Genomic DNA, 25,461 nt, shown 5'->3' with positions numbered 1-25,461 from the left:
TCCATCCTTGTCTAATCCATTGTAATCAGGACAACTAACATTTACAAAGTACTTAAACATGAGCTTTATTAAATACCAGGAAGACACTTGGCCCTTGACATTAATATTTTTATAATTAATTAATATTTTTAAAAAGATTAACTTTTAAAAAATTTATTTAGCAAAGGCATTGTAGTGCCTTCTTAGGTGGAAGAATCCTGGTCTGTGAGTGAGGAAACCTCTGTCCATGATATGGAACTGCTACTAAGTTAATGTGTGCTACTAACTTACAGCTACTCATTTGCTGTTTGGCTGTTATTCTGAACAGTTTACACACCTCCTCTGGACCAATTTCCTCTTTAGTAAAATGAAAAGTCATTGAAACAGATGGTTTCAAAGATCCTTTCTGGTTCTGGATCCTGGGATTCTATATTTTCTGGTTTAACGTTGGGCTGGTCCCTGATCTACATAAAAATGATTACAGCCTTGTTCATGTTCTGAAATCTGAGATTCAGCTCTTAGCTTAAAGTGAAGAAATTCTCCTTGAAAGATTACAGCCTTATCAACCAAGTCTGGGAGGGCAGGAACTCGAAGCATAGGGCTTCACAGTTCCTGACAAACCTCCACCTAATTTCTTATACCTGAGAGGAGTTTAAGGTGGTATATGAAATCCCGGTGCTTTCCTCTGAGATTATTGCTATTTTATTTTCTCTCAACAACTTCTTGTTTGTGCCTGGTTGTTTTCTTGTTGTCTCCCCCATTAGACTGTGAATTCCTCAAGGTCAGGAAGGAGCCCCAACTTCTGCTTTTCTTTGTATCCCTGGTGCTTAGCACAGTGCTTGGCACGTAGCAAGTACTTAATAAATATTTTTTGACAGATCGATTGAACAGTCTTATGCAATAGGTTTTGAGCCCCTGGTTATAGGAGAAAACATGGGGAGTAAAACTCCACTTTGGAATTAACTTTTAAATTTCAAGGATTAAGCATGTGCTGTTTATAGCAAAGCTACTGAAATATAAGAGAGAAATGTACCTTCTCCGCAATCTGTGAGTGAGTAGGGATTCCAAAGACAAGCCACCTTTGGTTTCCTAGAACAATTGGAGGCTGGCTTTTACTTGTCAATCACAGGCCATCCAGGTGCATATTTCTTCTTGAACCTCTTTTCTTCAAAGATCTGAGTCCATATTTTTACACTTCTTCCTAGTGATTCAACAAGTCAAACAAACAGTGTTTCTTATGTCCAAATTCTAGGTCTGACATTGTGCTAGGTGCTGGGTGCACAAAGACAAATAAACAAATAGTAATCCTTGGCCTTAAAGAAGTTATATTCCATCTGAGAAGACAACAGCATGTACATATATAATATATGCAAAAAACACAAGGTAATTAGGGGAGGAAGTCATTTGTAGCTGGGGAAAAGAGGAAAGTTTCGTGTAAAAAGTGATGTTTGAGCTTAGTTCTGAAAGAAACTTAGGTTTCATGTAAGGCAGAGGTGAGGAAGTGGTACATTCCTGGCATGGGGGATCATCACCAGTACAAAGGCATAGTTTTGCTAAAGCATAGAATATATGACAGGGAGTGAAGAATAATAAGGTTGGAAATATAGGTTGCAGGAAAGTTGTAAAGGTCTTTCACAGAAGACTTTATATTTGATCTTGGGATAATAGGGAGGTACTGAAGTTTATTAAGCATAGGAGTGACATGGTCAGACCTGAATTGTAAGAAAATCACTTTGGCAGCTGTGTAAAGGATGGATTGAAGAGAGGAAAAGCTTGAGTCAAAGAGACCCCAGTTAAGAGGCTATTGAACTAGGTAAAAGGCTTTCTAGGTAGAGAGGAGAGGATGGATGAAAGAGATGACGTAGAGGCTAAAACAAGAAGATTTGGAAACTGATGGAATATATTGGGAGTTGGAGAGTGAGGAACTGAGAATACTCTGAAGTTGGTAACCTGGGTGGCTGGAAGAATGATGGTGTCCCTGACAGAAGTATGGAAGTTCAGAAGAGTCATGGGTTTGTGGGGAAAGATAATGGACTTTATTTTGGCTATGTTGAATTTGAGATGCCAATGACGTATCCAGGTCAAATTATTCAATAGGCAATTGGTGTATACATATGGCAATGTATATGTATATATTGGTGTATATAATAGGCAATGTATCTATCCATATATATATATGTGTGTGTGTGTGTGTGTGTGTGTCTATGTGAGTGTATGTGTATGCTATATATTTATTTAAATATGCAGAGAGATAACCAAACCTGTGAGGGCTACATGAGGTCACAAAATGTGAGTGTGTAGAGAAAAGAGTTTTTTTTCTCTCTTAGCTTAGATAGGAAAAAACAACTTTATTCTCTTGTTGAACCAAAATAATGAACATTCATGCCTTATCTGTCCTGTTCTAAGATAATCCCAGAAGTATCATACCAAATATAAGAGGAGTATTCAAAATATTGTACTGAATTCTAAAACTTATTATTTTTAAAGATCACTTTGCAAAGTTACTCTCACCCAGTGGATGCATCTATTTTAAAAAATGACATGTAGCATCAGATGCAAAATTAACAAAATATTAACTTGTACATATGGTACGCATTGGAAGGTGATGATCTACATGACTTCTGGAGAACCCCAAGGAAACATTCAGAATCTCAGCAGGTGTTGTGCCAGATTTATTTTTCAGAAGTTTACAGCTAAGAGGGGTGGTGGAAATAGCTTGGCTTCCATTAGACAAAGCAATTCAAAGGGTAGGGCAAAGCTAACTCTATGTCTGATCTAATATGATGGGTGATGCTAGGACAGGACTGCTGAGTCTGTGTACTATGTAAATCAGACCAATAGTGGACAAGCTGGGAAGATCCCATTTAAAAAAAAAGTTTGGTTCCCAGGGCAGAGTCTTGGTGAATGCCTGCAGTTAAAGGTGTGATATTGATAATGATCTAAGAGAGGTGATTGAAGATTGTTCAGACAGGTAGATAGGAGGAGAACCAAGAGAGAATGATATCAGGAAAACCCAGAAAGGAGAGAGATTTCAGGAGGAGAGGGCATTCATCAGTGTCAAATACTTCAGAAAGGTCATGGAAGAAAAAGGTTGTTTAAAAAAAAGCCATTAGATTTGACTACTCGGAGATCAGTAGTAACTTTGGGAAGGTCCTAGTCAGTTGTTTTGCTATTTACGGTCACTCTGGCTCATCACTGTCCAACAATGATCAAGAGAGCCTTGGGTGACAGCCCTCACTCCAATTCACTTTCAAGTCATGGCATCACCTGACTGAAGTCATGGTACTCTTCGAAAACAAAAGACAAATAACACGTCAGTTGAATGATGAGGTTGGTGCCAGGCTGCAGAGGGTTGAGGGTTTAGAAGAGAAAGGAGAGGAAACTTTTTTCAAGAAGTTTAGATGAGGAAGGGAGAAAAGTATAGGGTGATAGCTAGGAACTGAAGGATCTAGTGAAGTGTTTTTTTAAGGATGGGGGAGACCTGGGTATGTTTGAAGAGGATAGAGAAGGAACCAATAGATAAGGAGAGATTGAATATTAAAGAGAGTGGGAAGGATAGAAGGGGGTTCAATATGTTATAGAAAACAGGATGGGATAGGATCAAAGGTGACCATAGAAGAGTTAGCCTTAGAAAGGAGAAATCTCTTCATCAGAGAATGGGATGAATAAATGGAGGATGACAACAATATGATATGAGGAGAAGAGGGAATTCTTGGTAAATATTCTCAAGTTTTTTAGTGAAATAGGAGACAAAGTCCTTGTTGGAGGGAGTGGGAAGGAGGCTGTATGAGGGTCTTGAAGTGAGAAGAGATTTTGAATAGATGTTTTGGGGAATGGAATGAAGAATATTCTAGAAAGATGCAAAAAGATTGCCTTTCTGAAATGATGGTGCGCCACTGGCATCTCAGACTCAATATGTAGAAAACGAGACATTAATTTTTTCTTTAATCTTGACCGTATGCCAACTTTTTATGTTGAAGAGACGTGTGTCTTTTTAGACACACACATAAGACCATGAGTGGAGTTACCCTTTCCTCTTCCCTCTCCCTCAGTTCCATACTTCCTCCCACCCCCACAGAAGTGTAGCCAAGTCATGTTGATTCTACCTCCAAAACACCTCTCATGTATATCCCCAGCTCTCTACTTAGTCACAGCTCAGGCACTCATTACTTCCTACTTGAATTTTTGCTATAGCCTCCTGATCATACTTTGCTTTCAATCTCTCCCCTCTCCCATAAATTATCCATATAGCTACCAAAATAATCCTCCTAAGGCACACATCTAACTGTGTCACTCCCCATTCAAGAATCTCTACTGGTTCCCTATAGACATGCCTCTAAGATCAACTACAAACTCCTCAGCCTGACATTTAAGGCTCTCCCAAATTTTGCCCCAGTCTTTCTTTCCAAAAGCATTTCATGCTGTTTCCATTCATGCATCCTATCTGGAAATCAAACTGGTCTACTAGCTATTATCTAAATTCATCACTCCATCTCTGATGTCTCTGATTGTGTGTTCACACAACCATATTTCATGCCTGGGGGATGAAGGGGAGTGTTAATCTGGATTTTGACCTATTGATTTTCACCTTCTTATCTCTCCCTCTCCCCACAACTGGTTAATGTAGTCACTGAAAGCAAAGGGCAGGTAAGAAAGGTAATGAGGTATTACTATGTTAATGAGGTGTAAAATTAACTGTAAAAAGTGTGACCATGCCTGGTCATCCCTTTAAGAAGTATGAACAAGTTAGTTGATTGAATTGGAAGGGGAGCTTGGGATTGGCTGGCTGATTATTGACTATTCCCCTGGAGGCTTTTTAAGAGCTAAAACTGTCACCCATGAAGTCAGTCAACACAGTTCAAATCATTTTAGGTGAGTCAAGCCTGAAAGGAGCATTGTGACATTTGACCTCTGTACCTATACCAGAGGGCATCTGAGGGGGAAGGAATTTTCTTGACTTCTTACTTCCTATTGGCTATGAAATCATGAAGCAGAAAGACTTGCCCAGTAGAAGAAACTGGCTTTTTCAGAAAAAAGAATAGCGCTGACCCAACAGACACAATGTTGTTGTTTGTCCTTCATTTTGAAGAAGCCTAATAACATCCAAGGGTGATATTTTGACTTGTGTGTGAATTGGATTTAAGTGAGGCAGTTGCACAAAATTGTCAGCCTCACTCTCTCCTCCTGAGTCATCAAAGTTCAGTAGCTAGATAAAAGTGAAGATGACTGGAGATGGCCTGGGATTCAGTGGATGACATTGGCATCTTTGATGTCTGACCAAACTCTCAGCTCTCCACAGCACCTGTTCCAACCACCTTCATGGCTGTTGGAACAAAGTTCTCCTCATTTGTCCATTCTGCCAGGGAAGTCTTTACTTGCTTGGGGTAGACACTCTCCTAACTCACCAATGAGTTTGCAAACTTTTGGTTACCCTCAACCTGGTTTAACCCAACTGCCAAAGCAATTTTACTGAGATGTGGCTGCCATGCATGCTATGTGAATCAGGTGGACACCAAAGGTGAATGAGCAGCCCTGGGAAGGGCTCGGTAAACCTTCACACTAGAAGGGCCAGTCCTTCCTGAACACCCCATAGAAACAGAGAGGCGGTGTTCAACTAGCTTCAAAGAGAGGATCCTCTGGCAGCAAAGAAGAGAGCTGGCCTTGGACTCAACAGAGAGTTATCCCTGGTAATTAAGAGCAGTTGAAGGGAGGAATGGAGCTGAGAAACCTGTGAGACAGAGAAGCTCTGCTCCATGAGGGACTCCATGAAGAAAGTCAGGATATAGACATTTGGCAATAGTAGAGACACATGTTATCCTGGTCACATGTTCCTTACATATTTGCCTCCCTATTGTCACACTTTAATTTTGGGCCCACTCTTCCCATAGATTTTTTTTTGGGGTAGTGGTGGTGGTAATGTTTTGTAACTACTCTTACTTTCTTACTAGGTCTTCTTTGTAAATATCTTTGATTTGAGCTTATTGTGTCAACTAACTTAAGTGGAAACTCACTGGTGCAGGCTTGTAAATTATAGAAATTGAAAGCTGCATACATAGACAACCCCTTAGAATCTGTGGGTGACAGTTGCTTTGGGGCAGAATAACTGTATGAGGTTCAAGCTGGAGAGGGTTCCACACCTCGAATGACTTAGCCCTCACCTCCACCTCCTAGACTCCCTACCTTTCCTCAAGATTCAGCTTGGGTGTCACCTCATCTGTGAAATGTTTCCTGATCTTCACGGTTAGTGTTCTCTCCTTCTTCAAATTAATTTCTATTTACTTGTAGAGAACTGATTGATGAAGGGAGTTTCCTGCTCAATTTGTTGAGCTTATAAGGTGCTGAACCTTTGCTTAGTACTTTAATTGTAACATTTAAGGTACAGCAGGAACATATCTTAGGTGCTTTCTTGAAGGTGTGTACCAGTGACTGATGATGAATATTCTTTTTTCTTTTTATAAATGTGTTTATTTTTATTTTATAGCTTTCAGTTCCATAAGTTTTAAACTTTCTCTGCATTCCTCTCTTCCCCCTTCACCAAGATGGCATGCAATCTGATATAGGCTCTCTATATACATTCTTATTAAACATATTTTCACATTAGTCATGGTGTATGGAATTAGAATGAATGGAAGAAATCATGAGAAAGAAAAAACAACAACAACAAAAGAGAGCAAATAGTATACTTTGATCTGCATTCAGGTTCCATATTTCTTTGTCTGAATGTGCATGGCATCTTCCATCTTGAGTCTTCTGAAGTTGTTTTAGGTCCTTGTATTCCTGAGAAGAGTTAAGTCTATCAAAGTTACTCATCACACATTGTGGCTATTACTGTGTACTATGTTGTCCTGGTTCTGCTCACTTCACTCAGCATCACTTCATATAAGTCTTTCCAGGTTTTTCTGAAGTTCACTTCTTATAGCATGATAGTATTTCATTACATTCATATAACCACAACTTATTCAGCCATTCCCCAATTGATGGAAATCTCTTTGATATCCACTTCTTTACCACCACAAAAAGAACTGCTGTAAATATTTTTGTACATGTACATCTTTTCCCTATTTTTTATGATCTTTTTGAGATACAGACCTAGAAGCAGTATTGCTGGGTCAAAGGGATTATGAACATTCTGATGGTATGTACAAAGGGAAGCCAACATTTGTCCTAAAATATAAATGGAAGTTTTCATCTTGGCTTCTATTGTTTTTCTCCTTTGACTTTTCTTCTCAAGAGTATTGAGCTTAGAATGAACCTAGAACCTGAGGTTAGTTTCTCTTTTCCATACAGTAGCAATTCATAGGTGGTCCTCATGTTCTTGTACACACAATCTATAGGACAGTTCCTTGCCCAAGCCTTTGAGAAGCAGTAGCATAACCTCTCGGCCAAGCAACAGGCATGGAGATGGGAATCAGGTCAGCAAAGTGTTGAGAGCTCTTGAACTTCATCCTCTTGGATACAATAAGATTGACTTCCTGGGCAGTAGGATCCTGAAATTCAATCTTCTATCAGAGAAGATAAATGAATGGGTAGTGTCAGACTCTGAAATTGTCTTTTAGCAAACCTAAGTTCTAGTGTTCCAGAACCCAAGTTTCTAGTAGAAGAGGAAGTCCTGGAAATTTTTCATCAGTGCCATCCTCATTTGGAGAGAAAAGAATCATATACATGGACCCTGAAATTTGAAGACCAGCCAGGGAATTCCTCCTCATTTCCATCTTATAGAATCCCTGGAAAGCCCAATATATGGAACAAGGGTGGAAGGGAGAGAATAGATTTGGCTTTCTGCTCTTCCCATGGATAGTTCTCTGTCTAGTAACCCTGGGTATGTTTCCTTTCTGAGTGAATTCCAATTCACAAGGTGATGTTATGAATCCTGGGACTAAATAGGGTCCTGAGTGGAAAAAAATAGAATTTATCATTAAGAGGCAACCCAAATTTGGTTTCCCTTTGGAGGAGAGCTAAACCACTAGTTACTCTCTGAGGCAAGGGTATTTTATGTGTCCCTGAGTAAAGTGGAATTTACTGAGAGGGAGGAGAATTGTGTCAATTTTTTAATGGACTATTGTATGTCTTTTCATTCGTTTTTTCATTGTTTATGGGGTCCTATGAGTTCTTTTATGTGTCTTTGCATTTTTCCTTGGCTGTCTTATAGGTGATATTTAGGGACACCTAGACATGATTTTTGTTTAAAATTATACAAAAGGTGTATTCAGAGGTTCCCAGAAAGAGTTTTGACTAAGGATGTAATGAATCAATTTATTGGACGTGGGGGATAATCTTCCAAGATTAATTCCGTTGCATGTAAGTCCAAATCTTGAGGCACTGGGCCATGTGTATATATACTTACTTGTGTGCACCTCCCCACCCTAACCCCTCACTAAAATGTAAACTCCCTGAGGGCAGAAACTTTCAATTTTCTTTGTATCTCTACCACCTAATACAGAACTTTGCTCCTAGTGGATGCTTAATAATTGTTGAATTCAGCTGAAGTTGAGCTTGAGTCTAAGCTCTGCCATTTATTAGCTGTGTGACTTTGGGCAAAGTCCTTTCTTTATTCATAAAATGGGGATATTGGTCCAGATTATCTTTAGGATTGGAAAGTTTTTCCAAATGAACAAAAAAGCCAACTGGGTCCCCTAGCATAGGAATCATTTTTAACACATAGAATTAAGGAACATCCCAGTTAACAACCACTGTGTTTGGGGGATCTGGGGCCAGGTTCTGCCAAGGCAAAGCCTCTGCTTTAGTTTGCAGTGCCGAAATGAGGCAGAGAGAACCTTTTAGGCAGCCGACGTCTCAACAGTCTTGACGGGATGATGGATGGTGGGGATTTCCAATACACTTGTCATTCCCTGACTTCCATTGTCTGTGCTTTATTTTCTGTTGTTCAATTATGTTTTACAGCTTAATTATTTATTTAGGATATTGATGGAATTAGCAGAAAGGGCAATCCATGCCAAGGGGGGAAGGGGAGGGTGGGCGCCTCTAGTCTGTGTATCTGCAGGTATGGCTACTCCTTTGGTCAACTCGTAAGTGCAGGTTATAAAATTGTGTAGAAATGCACATATGCAGCCTGGTAATGTGAGTTATGTATATGTCCATCTATGCTGCTGATATTCAACATATTTAATACCCATTTATTAAATGTCTACTGCATACAAGGCCTTGGGCTGGGTCTGGGAATGCAAAAGCAGATAAAACTCAGGCTGTTTTCAAAAGGTTTTTGGTATAATTACTAGAGAAGGTAGGCTTGAGGGACTGAGTGATGGGGAGTAGGGCAGGGGAGGAAATAAAATGTTGAGAGCAATAAATGCTAAGGTGAGATCAGGAAAGGTGTTAGGAGAAATCTGGAAAGGGAATAATTGTTTGCATTTATTGGGAGTGGAGTAGGACTGGACCTGGCCTGTTCCATCACTCCTGTGGGGAATTTCTAGTGTGCAGACTTCCTACACCAATGCAGATGAGCAAATAGCGTGGACTTTGTAGTTTGAAAGAGTAGCCTGGAGGTGCTGAGAGCTTAAGTCAGCCATCCAATGTTACTCAGTTAATGTTCGGTAGAGGGAGAAATTGAACCCAGGTCTTCCTGACTCCAAGTCAAATTGTCATATTGCCTATGAGGGAGAGACAGAGACAGATAGACAGAGATAGAGAGAGAGAGACAGAGACAGATGGAGAGAGAGACAGAGAGTCAGTAAACCAGCATTTACATTAGAAGTGGAAGTGAGCAGGGAAAGAGATAAACACAGACATAAATGAGTTTGTACTGAACACAAATCATGAAAAAATACCAAGTAGTTTCATTGTATGGAAACATATATTATAAATACTGCATTGTAAGTGCTATTGTCAATAAGGTGACTTGAGGGAGGGCAGCTGAGGGCATCAGGAAAGACTGCACATAGGAGGAGTCACTTGAGGCAGCATCTTGAGGGAAGAGAAGAATTCTCTAAGGTGCAGGTGAGAACAGAGTACATCCCAGGTCTGGGGCATAGTCAATATAAAATTGGGGAGACAAGAGTTGGAATGTCACCTTGACGGCTTGATCACAAGGTGCGGGATGGGGGGAGTAATATACATACAGTGAGGCTGGAAGGAGGTCCAGAGCAGGTTGTAAAGGGCTTTGAAAGATAAACCTAGGAATTTATATTTGAAGCCACTGGAGTTTACTGAGTCAAATAATGCCATGGTCAGGTTTGCACTTAAGGAAGATCTCTGTAGCAACAGTTTAGAGAATAGATGAACATAGGGAGAGACTTTAGACAGCAAGACCCATTAGGAGGCTGGTGCAATAATCTAGGGGGAAAGTGATGAGATCTACTTTAGAGACAGAAGTGTCATTGTTTGGTGGATAGTTGACTGTATGATTTAAGAAAGAGTAAAAAATTAAGGTTATGAAATAGGGTGATGGGAAGAATGGGGTATCTTTGCCAGAAATATATTAGGTAGGATGTGTGTGTGGGGGTAAGTTTCCCTTTGGACATCTTGAGTTTGAGATGTGTCCAGGAAATCCAGTTTAAAGAATCTTATAAACAATTGGTGATGCAGGATGGAAGGTGAGGGAAGTGGTTGGAGCTGGATAGATTTGGGAATCATTATCCTAGGGATAATAATTAACCCCATGGCAGATGATAAGGTCACCAAGAGGAAGATGGCAAAAAGAAAAAAAAGGAGTTAGGATAGGGCCCACGAGATCCCCTACAGGTAAGGGACATTATCTGAACGAGTCCAAAACTGAACAAATGAGACTGAGAAGGAAGGAACAGATGAATCAGAGGAGAACTGGGAGAGAGCAGTGCCACCAGATCCCAGCAAGGAGAGAGAGTGGTCAATATTGTCACATTGCAGAGAATTGGTAGAGAAGGATAAGACCATCAGACTGAACAATTAAGAGATCATTGGCACCTGTGGAGAGAGTGATTCAGTCAAATGATCATTTCTAAGGATAAATTGCAAAGATTTGAGATGTGAGTGACAGGAGAAGTGGAGGCAGTGAGTGTAACAGCTTGAAGTTATATCTGAATACAGGAACCCTAGCTGCAGACTCCTCACACTCCACCTCCACATCACTGTCAGATTTGTCTTCCTGGTATTCAGGTATAAGCACATCATTCTCTGCTCAAAAAATCATTAATGCTCCTCCTTTTCCCCACTGCCTAATGAATAAAGGCCACATCCCTTAGCGTGGCAGCCAAAGCCCTCTACAAGCTGACTCTATTCCACCTACCATCTTATTTCCTGTTTCCCATTCCTACTCCCTGTTGTCTGTAGCAAATTGAACAGCCCCTAAACACAAAATAAAACTGAAAGGAACTTTATAGCTCCTCTAATTCAAGCCCCACCCCATCCCCCATTTTCCAGATGAGAAAACTCAGGCCCAAAGCAGTTAAGGGGCATGAACAAAGTCAAGTAGGTTGTTAAGTAAGCTTAGATGCCTCCAAATCCTCTCTCTGTTGTGCTACATTTCCTACCTCTTTGCTTTTTTCCTGCGCTGTTCTCTGTGCCTGGCATATTCTCATTTCACCCAATTTAAACATGAGGATAGATCCTAACCCTCAGTGCCTTAATAGATATTCTTTAAGAATGTATAGCCAAGAAGGCTGTAGCAGAAAGGATGGGTTACTAGAAGTGCAATATGGGAAGGAACTTATAAATCCAGCAACAGCCCTGTTTTCTGGTGTCAAATGGTGCCTTTCTTTGGATTGCTAGGATTTAGTTCTGTTTATGGCACATAATAGGTGTTTAGTTGACCTGACTTAACTTGACATGTATACAGTGTATATTTAAAGTACGCGATCTTCTTACAAATGAAATCTGCTGGCCACAAGGAGCACTACTAGTTTGAATAGCATGGGGGCCTCTGTGCAATGATACTTTTTCTGGGAAATACTTCAAGACTTACTGAAGTCCTTTAAAATACTTAGTATAGGTTTATTTTCTAAGACTTTTGGAACACACATTGTGTACGGTGTTCTATATTGCTGTTAGGAAAATCAGGAGAGAGCTCAATAGAACTACAGGAGTAGTGAAGCAAATGCTGCTAATAAGTATAAGGGTATTAGTCTGTCTTTTTCTTCCTTTTATTTCTTCCTTCCTTCCTTTCTTTTTTCCTTTCTTTCCCTTCCTTCCTCCTTCCCTCCTCTTTTACTTTTTCTTTCTTTCTTTCCTTCCTTTCCTTTCCTTTTTCTCTCTTTCCTTCTTCCTTCCTCCCTTCCTTCTTTCCTTCCTTTCCTCCTTTCCTTTTTTCATTCTTTTCTTTCTTTCTCTTCCTTTCTTGATATTACCTATAGACCACTTAATAAAACAGAGAGAGAGCGCAGGTCTCTGGGTTAGCTAGACCTTTATGTTGTGATAATGGAGCTGAATATTTTGGAAGGAGAGGAGAATAAGACAGCCATGTTCCCATCTTTATTATGGTGGAGCATTATAGCTATGGAACTTTGCCTATATAGCTGTGTTCGTGTTCCCTTTAGTATGCATTTCCTAGGGAAGTACTTAAACATCAAACTGGCTGTAATTTGCAGGATCTTAACATATAACAAAGGCTAGGCAGTGATGGATGACCAGTCAGCAACTCTTGTAATACAGGCAACGTCTTCTACATACAAGTGCATTTAAGCCTGGGCCTAGATCCTGGGGTGAGCATTACCCCGGATCATTCTTCTACAGAGAGGAATTTCAACCAGGCTCCAAACTCTCTATGGGCCTGTGAGGCCTTCTGTATTCTCTGTTTAGCAGGTCTATGTGACATTGTGGGACCATGGCTCTTATATGGCAGGAGACTGATGGTTGTTATGGGGCAAAAAAAAAAAATCCATTTATTACCCATCTCCTGGTGAGGAGTCTCTCTTCTCCATTCTCTATGCAGACTGATTCTCAGATAAAAAACCTCGTCCATTGCTGGGCTTGTCCTTGAAGCCTTTCCAGCTTGGCAAGGCCTGCCAAAACTTGCTCTCGGCTGGCATAGCCTTGAAGAACCCAGGATCACCCCCAAACCACAATGAAGCCTCTCAGAGGAGGACTTCCTTGTAGCTGTTTGATATTAAATAGCTTTTTAAAATCTTTTTTGAAAACTAAACACAATCATTTAAAAAACTGAACACAGCCAAATCTCATGTGCGTATAAAATCAACCAATCAGATACTCTGAAAATCCCTGACTGAATTTAACCAGCTTTTTTATTTTTAAGTTGTTTATCTGAATTCAATCCCTCCCCAAACCTGCTTAGGTAATGGAGAGCAGAAATCTGAAGGCTTAAACTCTCAGGAAAGCACAGTCTCTGTTCTGAGAGCCAACACTCAGAGTGGAGTTCAACGTCTAGGTATTGTAGGCCTTCCTTCCCTCACTGTGGTCCATCTGCCTCTGCACCTACTGACATAGCATCACAGATCTGTTTATACTAAAGGACTGGAGGACGATGTTAGTCCATTCATTCAAGGTCTCCCCTTCCTTTGCCAAGAGCTGACTTGTTGCTACCTGTTCAGGTGATCTGTATTTCTCCAGACAAATATCTCTGCATTGCCAACTGTTTCTCCCCATCACTTCCCTCCCCCCTCACACACACTCACATTCAACCTCATTCCCAAGCTCCACATTTTTGTTTTAACCCTTTTGGCTCTGAGTTGGTCATTCCATAAGATTACAAATGAATTCTTCTCTGGAATGAATTGGATTGTAAAGCCCTTCTGGTACCAGTTAATAAAACCTCTGAATTGCCTCCAAACAGCCAAAGATACATTGTGGGAAAGAGAGAAAACAATTGTGGAATCAAGATTTTGTTTTTCCTCATTTATGTTTGCTTTCACTCCTAATAAATATTTAAGTTAAATTGAATTTAACTTAACTTGACGACTGTTTAAGCTTAATCGTCATCTGTTTATTGCAGCACTTCGAGAGGATTTTTATTTAAGGATCTTTGGCTCTTAACCAAAACCCATTAAAAAATACCCTTTCTCCTTCTCCTATAGATTTATAACTCCAGACTCAGTTGTGTAATTGTTGTGTAAAGGCAATTTTCATTGTTTTTCTTTTGTAGAAAAACAGATGGAGAAGGACTTCTCTGCAGTTGGGATTTGCTCAGGATAATTTATTTCATGGATAAGTAAGAAATATACCCATGTTTTCAGTGCAAGCAGAGCTGCCATATTGCCTCTCTCCTAAATTACATATTTTTGTGAAATTACAATCATGCAAAACCCCAGCACAGAGTCATTTGGGTATCTTTTTCCAGGCCTCCATGTAGGCATATTACTTTTTGTTTTTCTGTTTTTACAAATATATGATGCATCCCCAGTATTCCCCTTGGATCGGGAGGCTTCTGTGAATAGAAGTAGACTGTCTCCCAATAATTACTTTTCTTTCCATGTAGCAAAGATGAAGACAATACTGCTACCACTTTATGCTTTTATTGTCAATTAGTCTAAAAAGCTCTTTCCTCACCTTGATCCTGCAAGGTAGGGAGGGCAGAGAATATTATTCCCATTTGACAGTTGAAGAAACCAAGACTCAGAAGGGTAAAGATATTTGGGTACAGTCAAAGGCCTAGTTACATGTCAGATGTAGAATTTAAGCTGACATCTTTAAATTTCTGATTTCTACTATACGAACATGGGAACACTTAGAATCATAAGCTCACACGCACAAACACAGATTTAAAACTGGAATGAGCTCATATTTGTGCTCAAGATTTCACATGAAAGGAAGATGGCGGGACATATAATATGCACATAATTACATGTAATACGCTATGTAGCATTTAACATACATGTAATAATATACAATAACACAAATCCTTGTATGCATGTAGCAGGTGTACAAATAAATGGTAGGTGGAACAATGAATGAACAGATGAATTTACAAAGACATCCTTAAAGGAAGAATCAAACCTAAAAATAAGATGAAATGGAATAAGGGAAATGATAAAATTTGAAGTATGAGTTAAAAAATCAACTACACAAAGATAGAAGGGGAGGGAGAGAAGAAGAATGTGGGTAATCTAAAAAATATTTTTTAGGAGAAAGATCCTGTGGTGGGCATCCTCAATTTGAGTCAACCATGGAATATGTCTTAGAGAGGTATTAGCACTTAGCTAGGTGCAGTGGATAGAGCGCTGGACCTGGGGTCAGAAAGACCTAAGTTCAAATCTGAGCTCGGTCACTTACTGGCTATGTGAGGCCTGGACAAGTCATTGAACCATTATTAGCCTCAGTTTCCTCATCTGTAATTATAATAACTACCCCTTCAAGATATAAATAGAATAATATTTGTAAAGCACTTTTCAAACCCAAAGTGCTATGTGAATACTAATGATTATTAATGTCTAGAAGGAGGGAGCTGATAGGCCTATTGTCTTCTACCCTAGCCAGAGCATCGTTAGAGCATTTTTATTGTCTCTTTTGGGTAAGCTGCTGGCACTCTACAACGCATGAAGAAGGAGGGGTTTGCCAGAATGGCAGGTAACCAAGGAGGATAGGTTGGAGAAACTAAAAGTAAGAGGGACATGATTTGAATGGCTGTCCAGTGGAAGAGGGACTAGCAGGATTTGGATTGACTCCAAAGGGCAGGATAAGTAGTAATGAGTTGAAGTGGCAGAGAGGCAGACTGGAAATACTTGGTTTTGTTTTAGTTTGTTTTTTTAATTTTCCTGTTCCTCCTCCCTTTTAAAAAAAATCATTTAATTTTTACTTTATGGAATAAAACAAGTATTTCCATAAAATAGGATATAATAAAAAAAAGACGATTACATAGTGAAATGAGGAGAACCGTGAGACCAGTAACAGCAGTATTGTTCTATGAAGAACTATGAATGACTTAGCTATTCTCAGCCATACAATGATCCAAGACAATCCCAAAGGACTAATGATGAAGCAACTATCTGCCTCCAGAGAAAGAGCTGATATTGATCGAATGCAGACTGAAGCATGCTATTTTTCACTCTCTTTTTTTCATTCTTTTTCCTTTTATTTGAGTCTTCTTGTACAAAATGACTAATATGGAAATGTATTATGTAATTATATATGTATAACCTATATCTGATTGTTTACCCTCTCAGGAAAGGGAGAAGGGAGGGAGGGAGGGATAGAATTTGGAACTCAAAACTTTAAATAAATATGTTTAAAAAATTCCAAAAGATGATTGCGCACAAAACTACAAATATATCATGTACACTTAGCTATTCTTTCTAAATATATAGTAAAGTTATGTAAATTTCTTTTTTCCCCTTCTTTACTGCTGCTTGTAAAGAAAAAATTCTAATACTGATTCATACATCAACAAATAAGTTCCTACTAGGGAGTTAGGTAGTGCAGTGGATAGAGTCCTGGTCCTGGAGTCAGCAAAATCCAAGATCAAATCTGACCTCAGACATTTATCTGTGTGACCTTGGGTAATTTACTTGACCTCTGTTTGTCTCGCTTTCCTTATATGTAAAATGGGGATAATAATAGTACCTCTCTACCAGGGTTGTTGTGAGGATCAGGTGAGATAATAAATTATAAAATGCTCGGCACAGTGTCTGACGCATAGTAGGTACTATAAATATATGTATCATTATTATTGTTATTATTTTAGCTCTTAGCACAAAGCCTGGCAAAGGCATCTAGGTCACACATTGGATAGCGCACTGGGCTTGGAATCAGGAACACTCATCTTCATGAGTTCAAATCTGGCCTCAGATACCTACAAGTTGTATGACCCTGGGAAAGTCAGTTCACCCTGTCTACCTCAGTTCCTCATCTGTAAAATGTAAAATTCTCCAGAATGAAATCACAAATCATTTCAAGATCTTTGCCAAGAAAACCCCAAAATGAGGTCACGTAGAGACATGACTGAAATGACCAAACAGCAGTAACTGGTACAAGGCATTATGTAAATTATAGTTATTGTTGTCGTTTTTGTACTTAGCACAGCACTTGGCACATAATACGTGCTATGTAAGTGTTAGTATAATCCCTATTATTTTGACAAGATGAATTGGAGTTAATTTTAAAGGGAACATCCTTAATATTAGAGGGAAATCACAAGCATTTATCTAGTGTCTACTATGTATCAGGCACTGTGACCAGTGCTGGTGATACAAAGAAAGGTAAACTAGGTCTTTGCCCTCAGGGAGCACACATTCTGATGGAGGAAGGCAATTTATAAATAAGTATGTACTTACAAAATAGATACAGTGTAAATGAAGGTCATTTCAGAGATAAGACTCTAGCAGAGGGGAACCAGGTAGAGTTTCATTTCATGAAGAAGGTGGGATTTGAGCTGTCACGAAGGAAGCCAGAAAAGTCAGGAGTTGGAGGTGAGGAGGGAGACTATTCTATCAAATTTGGAATGGACTACTTGGTGAGGCGATGAAGTCCTTATTACTGCAGGTCTCTAGGCAGAGGCTAGACATCTGGCCAGAGATTTTGAGAAAGGGATTGCTCTTCAGGACGTATTCTCTTATTTCCCATCAAGTTTTAAAATTCTTGATTTCCATGATGATTCTGTGAATGAATGACTGATAAGCAAATATAGAAGATTTTCACTGCTTCTTCAGCTAATAGAAGGGAAGCTAGCAGAGCCCCTAACTGGTAAAGGAATAGCTACTGTCTGGTGTGGTGTTATTCTGATGTTTATTTTCGGTTTTCGCTTCTCGCTTCTATAATGTAGAGGGAACAAGTTTCCAACCTCCAACATGTTCTAGCTAGCAGGGACGCTCATCAAAGTCCAAATGAGTCAGGTCCCTGGACCATTACCAACCTTTTTTTTGTATTGGATCTTGAGCTTTCTTTTTTTTTCCTTAGGAATAATTCTTAACTGATGTCTGTGGCATTGTATCAACTGACATCACCCTTTAATTGCAAATATGTCACCTCAATTCCTAGTACAACTGAGTACGGGAACGCAATGGGGATGTCAGGTTGCATGGCCCTGGGCAAGAGGGAGGAACACACAATGAAGGAAGTACCAATTGTGAACACTCCCAGGCTTACTTCGAAACTGCAAAACTTAAGTACAATTGCAGTAGGAAACAGGCTTCTGGGAGGATTAGTGCAAAACCTTCCCTGGAAGGCAAGCCTTACAATCTCGATCCAGGTTAAGCAACTTCTGTGGCTAAAATTGAACTGAAATCACCCCGGGATCTCCTTGTAACCCTCCCCCCATAAGTCTTATTTTTCTCATGCTCTGCATGGCAGACTGTGGTGCTCACAGTAAGTCAATAAAGCAACATTGGTGATTTTGAAGTCCAATTTTTACATGGATGATGATGATGAAGTCATCCTACTAAATGGTCTGTGTATTAGTAATTTCCTAGAAGACAGATCTCATTCAAGCATGTCTAGCAGGGGACAGGGCATTCAACAGAGGGCAGAGAGTGTGACCAGACTCTAAGAAGATCTGATGTTGTGTTTCAGTACTTTACATTTCCAAAGCACTTTAAAATTTCCAACTAATCAATCAATAAACTTTATTAAGCACCTGCTCTGTGCCAGGTACTTCATTAAGCCTTGAGAGTGCTCTTTTCACAAAAACCCTGAGAAATAGGTAATTTAAACATCATTTATGAGAAAAAAAAGGACACAGTGAATTACCAAAAGTCACTGAATTAGTAAGTATAAGATTTTTGAGCTCTGAGTGCAAATCTAATGCCCTTTCAAGAATGCCATTCCATCTTTCTGATTCACTTGTGACCTTGAAGCTCTCCCCTAAATCTTCTTTGAGTGATACAAATATGACTGCTCTAGCCTTCCATCATAGCAGAGGCAGGAGGCTACTATGATAGAATATTGTATACATTGTAAAATGTCATTTTTATTACACTTTTGCTTAATGAACCCTGAAGGGAGGGTAAACTAGAGAGGGGGCTGGGAAATGCTTGTAGCACAAAGACAAAAAGCATCAATAAAATGTATTTTTAAGTAAAATCTTTGAAAAGACAATAGACATGCTTCTTTTTCCTTTAAGTGAGGAAATAAAGAGTTGGTTTTGTTTCCTTCCTCTAGACTTGTGGGAGGTAAGGCCAAGTTGTCTCAGAGAAGAAAAGACGAAATGGGAGGAAGAGAGAGAAGAGAAGGTAAAAGAGGAAAGAAAGAAAGGAGAAGGAGAACAGGAGGAAAAACAAGAGGAAGAAAAGAAAGTGGAGAGCAAAGTTGGAGAAAGAAAAGGAGAAAAATCAAGGATAAAGAAGAGAAGAGAAAGGAGAAAAAGGTGAGGGAGGGAAAAGGGGACATAAGAAACAAAAGAAAGAGAAGATATAAGGGCATCAGGGAGAAAAGGAGAAGGAGAAAATGCAGAAAAAGGAAGAAGATATGACAGTCAGACAACGAACATTTGTTAAGCCCCTACTATATGCATGGTGCATGGTGCTAAGGGCTAGTGACACAAACAAAGACAAAAGACAGTCCCTCCTCTCTAGCTCACAGTCTAATAGATGTGAGGAGGAGAAATGAGAGAAAGAAAAGGAGAGAGGAAGAGGGCATTTTAAGCAGCAGTCTGAGTGGTCAGTGCTTGAGAGAGTGAGACACAAGGCCATCATTAACATGTGAAATCGATTTCTGAGCCCCTTACTCCCCAATAATGGAAAGCGTCTCCATACTTTTTGGATAATGTCACTGAGGCAGGGTCAACACAGAGTTCTCAGATCTGCCCTCCTTCCTCACTACCCTCCTAACTCTCAGTGAACAAATCAGTAGTTCAACTGAACTGGGCCATTGTCTGGGGCCTCAATGACCCCAACTAACTGAATGCTTCAGCGTTATGGAAATGATGATAAAAGCCATCCTAATGTCACATATTCCTTTATGTCACTGTCATAATGAAAAATTCCAGTCCAGTATTTCCTACAATGAGTTTCAGGGAATTCTTATGTTCCACAAAGCATCTTGACAATTATATTAGAAACTCCAAGAGGAAATATAGGTGCTAGTAACATTTTTTCCCTTCAAAATATTGTTACAAGACAGAAGATGGCAGAGTAGAAAGATACACATATGCTAGCTCCTAACCCACAGCCCATAAAGTACCTGTAAAGAAGAACTCCCAACAAATTCTGGAGCAGCAGGAGCCACAGAACAATGGAGTGGAGGAGATTTCTGTTCTAGAGAGACCTGAAAAACTGACATGAAAGGTCCATCGCACACTGGACCTGGAGCAGAGCCCAGCCCTGCCTTGGCCTCGTGGTGGCACCGAGGGGAGCAGATCTAAGCAGGCTTCAGGGACAGAATCTCCAGCAGCTGTGCAGGTCCCTCCACCCACAGGCACCAAAGGTCAGTGAGAGGGTCTTTTTGGCTGGCCTAGAGGGGAGTGGGGTGTCCCCATAACTCAGTCCCCCTCGGGAGGCAGCAGTGGAGGCAGCAGTGGACAAGGGCTCCCAAAGCAGGCAGGAGCTCAGATTCATTGTTGAAGGTCTCCACATAAACCCCCTGAGGGAACTGAGCCCCTTGTGGCAGCGCTGCCCCCACCTGAGCACCTGAACTTAATCTCACACTGAATAGCAGCCCAGCCCCGCTGAAGCCCTAAGGCTGGGAAGCAGCATTTGAATCTCAGACCCCAAGCGCTGGCTGGGCGGATCTGGAGGCAAGGTGGATGTGGAGAGGAAACTCAGAAGTCAAATAACCAGCTGGGAAAATGCCCTGAAAAGGGGGGAAAAAATAAGACCATAGAAGGTTACTTTCTTGGTGAACAGATATCTCCTCCCATCCTTTCAGATGAGGAAGAACAATGCTTACCATCAGGGAAAGACAAAGAAGTCAAGACTTCTGTATCCCAAACATTCAAAATAAATATTCAGTGGGCTCAGGCCATGGAAGAGCTCAAAAAGGATTTTGAAAATCAAGTTAGAGAGGTGGAGGAAAAACTGGGAAGAGAAATGAGAGAGATGAAAGAAAAGCATGAAAAGCAGGTCAACACCTTGCTAAAGGAGACCCCAAAAAATGCTGAAGAAAATAACACCATAAAAAACAGGCTAACTCAATTGGCAAAAGAGGTTCAAAAAGCCAATGAGGAGAAGAATGCTTTCAAAAGCAGAATTAGCCAAATGGAAAAGGAGGTTCAAAAGCCCACTGAAGAAAATAGTTCTTTCAAAATTAGAATGGAACAGATGGAGGCTAATGACTTTATGAGAAACCAAAAAATCACAAAACAAAACCAAAAGAATGAAAAAAATGGAAGATAATGTGAAATATCTCATTGGAAAAACAATTGATCTGGAAAATAGATCCAGGAGAGACAATTTAAAAATTATGGGCCTACCTGAAAGCCATGATCAAAAAAAGAGCCTAGACATCATCTTTCATGAAATTATCAAGGAAAACTGCCCTGATATTCTAGAACCTGAGGGCAAAATAAATATTGGAAGAATCCATCAATCACCGGTTGAAAGAGAGCCAAAAAGAGAAACTCCTAGGAACATTGTCGCAAAATTCCAGAGTTCCCTGGTCAAGGAGAAAATATTGCAAGTGGCTAGAAAGAAACAATTCAAGTATTGTAGAAATACAATCAGGATAACACAAGATCTAGCAGCTTCTACATTAAGGGATCGAAGGGTGTGGAATATGATATTCCAGAAGTCAAAGGAACTAGGACTAAAACCAAGAATCACCTATCCAGCAAAACTAAGTGTAATACTTCAGGGGAAGAAATAGTCTTTCAATGAAATAGGGGACTTTCAAGCATTCTTGATGAAGAGACCAGAGCTGAAAAGAAAATTTGACTTTCAAACACAAGAATGAAGAGAAGCAAGAAAAGGTAAACAGCAAAGAAAAGTCATGAGACTTACTAAAGTTGAACTGTTTACATTCCTACATGGAAAGACAATATTTGTAACTCTTGAAACTTTTCAATATCTGGGTAGTTGGTGGGATTACACACACATACACACACACACACACACACACAGAGCACAGAGTGAATTGAATAGGGTGGGATCATATCTTAAAAAAAATGAAGTTAAGCGGTGAGAGAAAAATATATTGGGAGAAGAAAGGGAGAAATGGAATGGGGCAAATTATCTCTCATAAAAGAGGCAAGCAAAAGACTTTTTAGTGGGGGGAAAAGAGGGGAGGTGAGAGAAAAACATGAAGTTTACTCTTATCACATTCCACTAAAGGAAGGAATAAAATGCACACTCATTTTGGTATGAAAGCCAATCTTACAATACAGGAAAGTGGGGGAGAAGGGGATAAGCAGGGTGGGGGGGATGATGGAAGGGAGGAAAATGGGAGGAGGGAGCAATTGGAAGTCAACACTCTTGGGGAGGGACAGGATCAAAAGAAAGAATAACAGCAATGTGGGGCAGGATAGGATGGAGGGAAATGTAGTTAGTCTTACACAACACAACTATTATGGAATTTATTTGCAAAACTATACAGATATGGCCTATATTGAATTGCTTGCCTTCCCAAAGGGAATGAGTGGGGAGGGAGGGATGAAGAGAAGTTGGAACTCAAAGTTTTAGGAACAACTGTCAAGTACTGTTCTTGCTACTAGGAAATAACAAATACAGGTAATGGGGTATAGAAAGTTATCTGGCCCTACAGGACAAAAGAGAAGATGGGGACAAGGGAAGGGAGGGATGATAGAAGAGAGGGCAGATTGGTGATAGAGGCAATTAGAATGCTCAGTGTTTTGGGGTAGGGGGAGGGGAGAAATGGGGAAAAAATTTGGAACCCAAAATTTTGTGAAAATGAATGTTAAAAGTTAAATAAATTTTTTAAAAAAGCTCACAAAAAAAGAGAAAATATTGTTACACACTTCTGTCTTCCAGAAGTTATTGATTTTTTTGTTCATGTGAACATTCCCTTTACTGATGCAGGTCATGATCCCCCCTACCGAGGATGGATCTTCATAAGCTGATATGACTCAAAAATTATCCTCCGGATGGCCTAACTTCTTGGAAAGGGCCTCTGTATTCTTAGTGAGGCAGGTCCTTGTTTAACAATCAATCAGTCAGCAAGTATTTATAAGCACTTATCATGGGCCACACACTGAGCTAAATGCTGGGGTTACAAAGAGAAATAACAAAAACAACAAAAAACCACAATGCAAACTTTTCCTCCAAGAACATACCTTGTAATAGAGGAGGCCACATGTCTGGGTACATACTATCTGTGTAGAGAGTATATTAACGTAATGTGAGAGAGAAAGGCATTGGGGGTGGAGTGAGGGGAAAAGACTCCTGCAGAAGGTAGGATTTGACCTGAATTTGGAAGGAATCTAGAAGTCAAGGTGAGGGGATTGAGGCACAGTGGACATCCATGAAGCCTATCACTGGACTATCCTTGGAGATTTCTCAACTTCTTAGGACCTGCCAGCATTTGTGCTCAACTAGCATAACCTTTGAGGTTCCAGATTCACCTCCAGGCCACAATCAGACATCAAAGGAAAATTTAAATGGAAGATGACATTGCTCATTTATTACATATGGCAATTTTGACGAATGAGAATTAGTTCCATTGTTTCAGTTTTCCTCCCCTATTTATTCCTGTGGCTATTCTAAATTTCCAGACTTCCTAGGTCCCATCAATGTCACTCAAGGTCAAAAGTAGAACCACAAAGTTTGGAAAAAAAATTGCTTTGGTCACAGGCACTTGGGATTTGCCCTTCAGGAAAATGTCAATGCTTAGCTCGATTCAATTAAATTAAACAGACATTTTTGGAAAAGGTACTGCAGTATTTGTTTAGAACATTTCTAGATACTGGAGACAAAATGGAACAAACGAAATAGGTCCTATCCTCAAGGAGATGCCATTCTATTGGAACTTGCTATCTAGTGTTTGGATTTAGGGTCATTCCATGGTCTTAGAGAAATTTGTTCCTTTATCTGTGAGCTCCTAGCTCGCAGATTCCTGAAGCCAGAGCAGATTTGAGCTTCTGAAAGAGGTATACTTCAGGGATAGGGTATATAATGTGACTCACTCACTACCTTCTTCCTACACACTGTCTGGGGAATTATGCCTGTCATGATTTGGTGAAATGTACTAGGATACTGATCTCCATAGCCAATGCATATGCAAAAAGAAAATTTAGAGTGGGCAGAGCATGACCTGGGGTGTGTTATGGGGAGGTCATCATTCTGGAATGTGTTGAACTGGGACCAGAACCACTGGGGAGAGGGCAGTTTTCAGTGGGAGGCATAGCAATAGCAGAAAATAAGCAATATTTGTTCATTGTTTTTTAATTTGTTAATTGTAATTGTTTCCATTCCAGGTTGCAGTCTTGATTCTTGTGGACTTTCTCTACCATCTTCTAGGTATCTCTTCACTCTGCAAGCTCACTCCTCCAAGGATGGACCCTGCACCTCTTCAGCCTCTCCCTCTCATTGACTGGTTCCTCCCAGAAAGCCCATTTTAAGGAGGGTTTTCAGGCCAGTGTCGTCTTCTTCATTCTTTTCCAGGATGAACTCCTGACTGTTCTCCTTCCCCTTTCTCCTCCCAGCTTCCTTTAATGTTTTGCCTTCATTAGAATGTAAGCTCTTCCAGGTCAGGGACTGTCTTCCTTTTTGCTTGCATTTGTATTCTCAGGTGTTAGCCCATTGTCTGACACATAATAAATGCTTATTGAATTGATTGAAAACTTCATCCTTTCAGGGAACATTGATCTCAAGGTTACCTAGGGAAGAACAGCCTGGATGAGTGCTGCCTTTAGGGCAAAGGGGACATGGACCACTGCAGAAATGCTCCAAGGTGAGGGAGACATAGGGAAACCCTCATTCATAAGGGATTTCTGTGCATGCAGACACCGAAGGAGAAAGGTTATGTAACTGAAAGATAGCAAATTGTGGGCAAAGGAAAGGGCTCTCCTGCAGGTGTGCTAGTGGGTGCCTTTGAGAATCAACAGAGCTGAGCCAGCATCCTGCTGGGCTCATTCCTTCACTGGGGCAGTCACCGAGCTGGAAATCAAGCTGCACCAGATGTTTACATCACGAGGTCTCCCAGTTTCTCTGTATTTTCAGCGATGACAGAGGCAAGCTATGGAGATCAGTATCCTACTACATTTCACCAAACCAGGACAGTCAAATCAACAAGCCTTTATTAAAGGCCTACTATGTGTCACCCACTGTGATGGCAATGAAATACAAAGAAAAATAAAAATAAACAGTCTCTGCTCTCCAGAAGCTCACAGCGTAATGGGGTGGACAACATGCAAACAACTATATACAAACGATATAAGTAGGAGATGCTGGAGATAATCAACAGGAGACCAGGAAAATCTTCCTGTAGCAATAAGTGCTCCTTCCCTAAAGGGGAATAGGGCTAATAGCCTGAAAATAATAATTGCATTTGCTTTTCAAAGCATTTTCATAACCAGTGTCTTATGGGACCTACTCAACAAGCCTAGAAAGAGACATCCTCTTCCTCATTAAGGTTCTTGCCAGGAAAACTCATCCTCTAGAAGTTCTCAGTTCTAGGGTTTCCCCCACCCAATCACCAAGAAGTTTTACAGAGTTTTAGATATTAATCTGAAGCTTGTTTAAACTGAAAAAAAGGTTTTAAACTCTTTGGGGGAATCAT

The 25,461-nt window shown here is 40.1% G+C and overlaps 1 long non-coding RNA gene across 1 annotated transcript in view; it reads left to right on the top strand.

Moving 5' to 3' along the window:
- The window catches only part of LOC140521135 (uncharacterized), an 84,384-nt gene extending 59,868 nt beyond the window's left edge, over positions 1-24,516 (top strand). The window contains exons 2-3 of the long non-coding RNA XR_011972810.1: positions 18,955-19,159; positions 24,158-24,516. This is a non-coding gene — a long non-coding RNA (uncharacterized lncRNA). The remainder of the gene's footprint in view (positions 1-18,954; positions 19,160-24,157) is intronic.
- The last annotated feature ends 945 nt before the right edge of the window (positions 24,517-25,461 follow it).

This window comes from Notamacropus eugenii, chromosome 1, assembly GCF_028372415.1.
Source record: "Notamacropus eugenii isolate mMacEug1 chromosome 1, mMacEug1.pri_v2, whole genome shotgun sequence".
Lineage (NCBI taxonomy): Eukaryota > Metazoa > Chordata > Mammalia > Diprotodontia > Macropodidae > Notamacropus > Notamacropus eugenii.
Note: the sequence above shows the minus strand (reverse complement) of the source record. Positions and strands in the feature narration are given on the sequence as shown.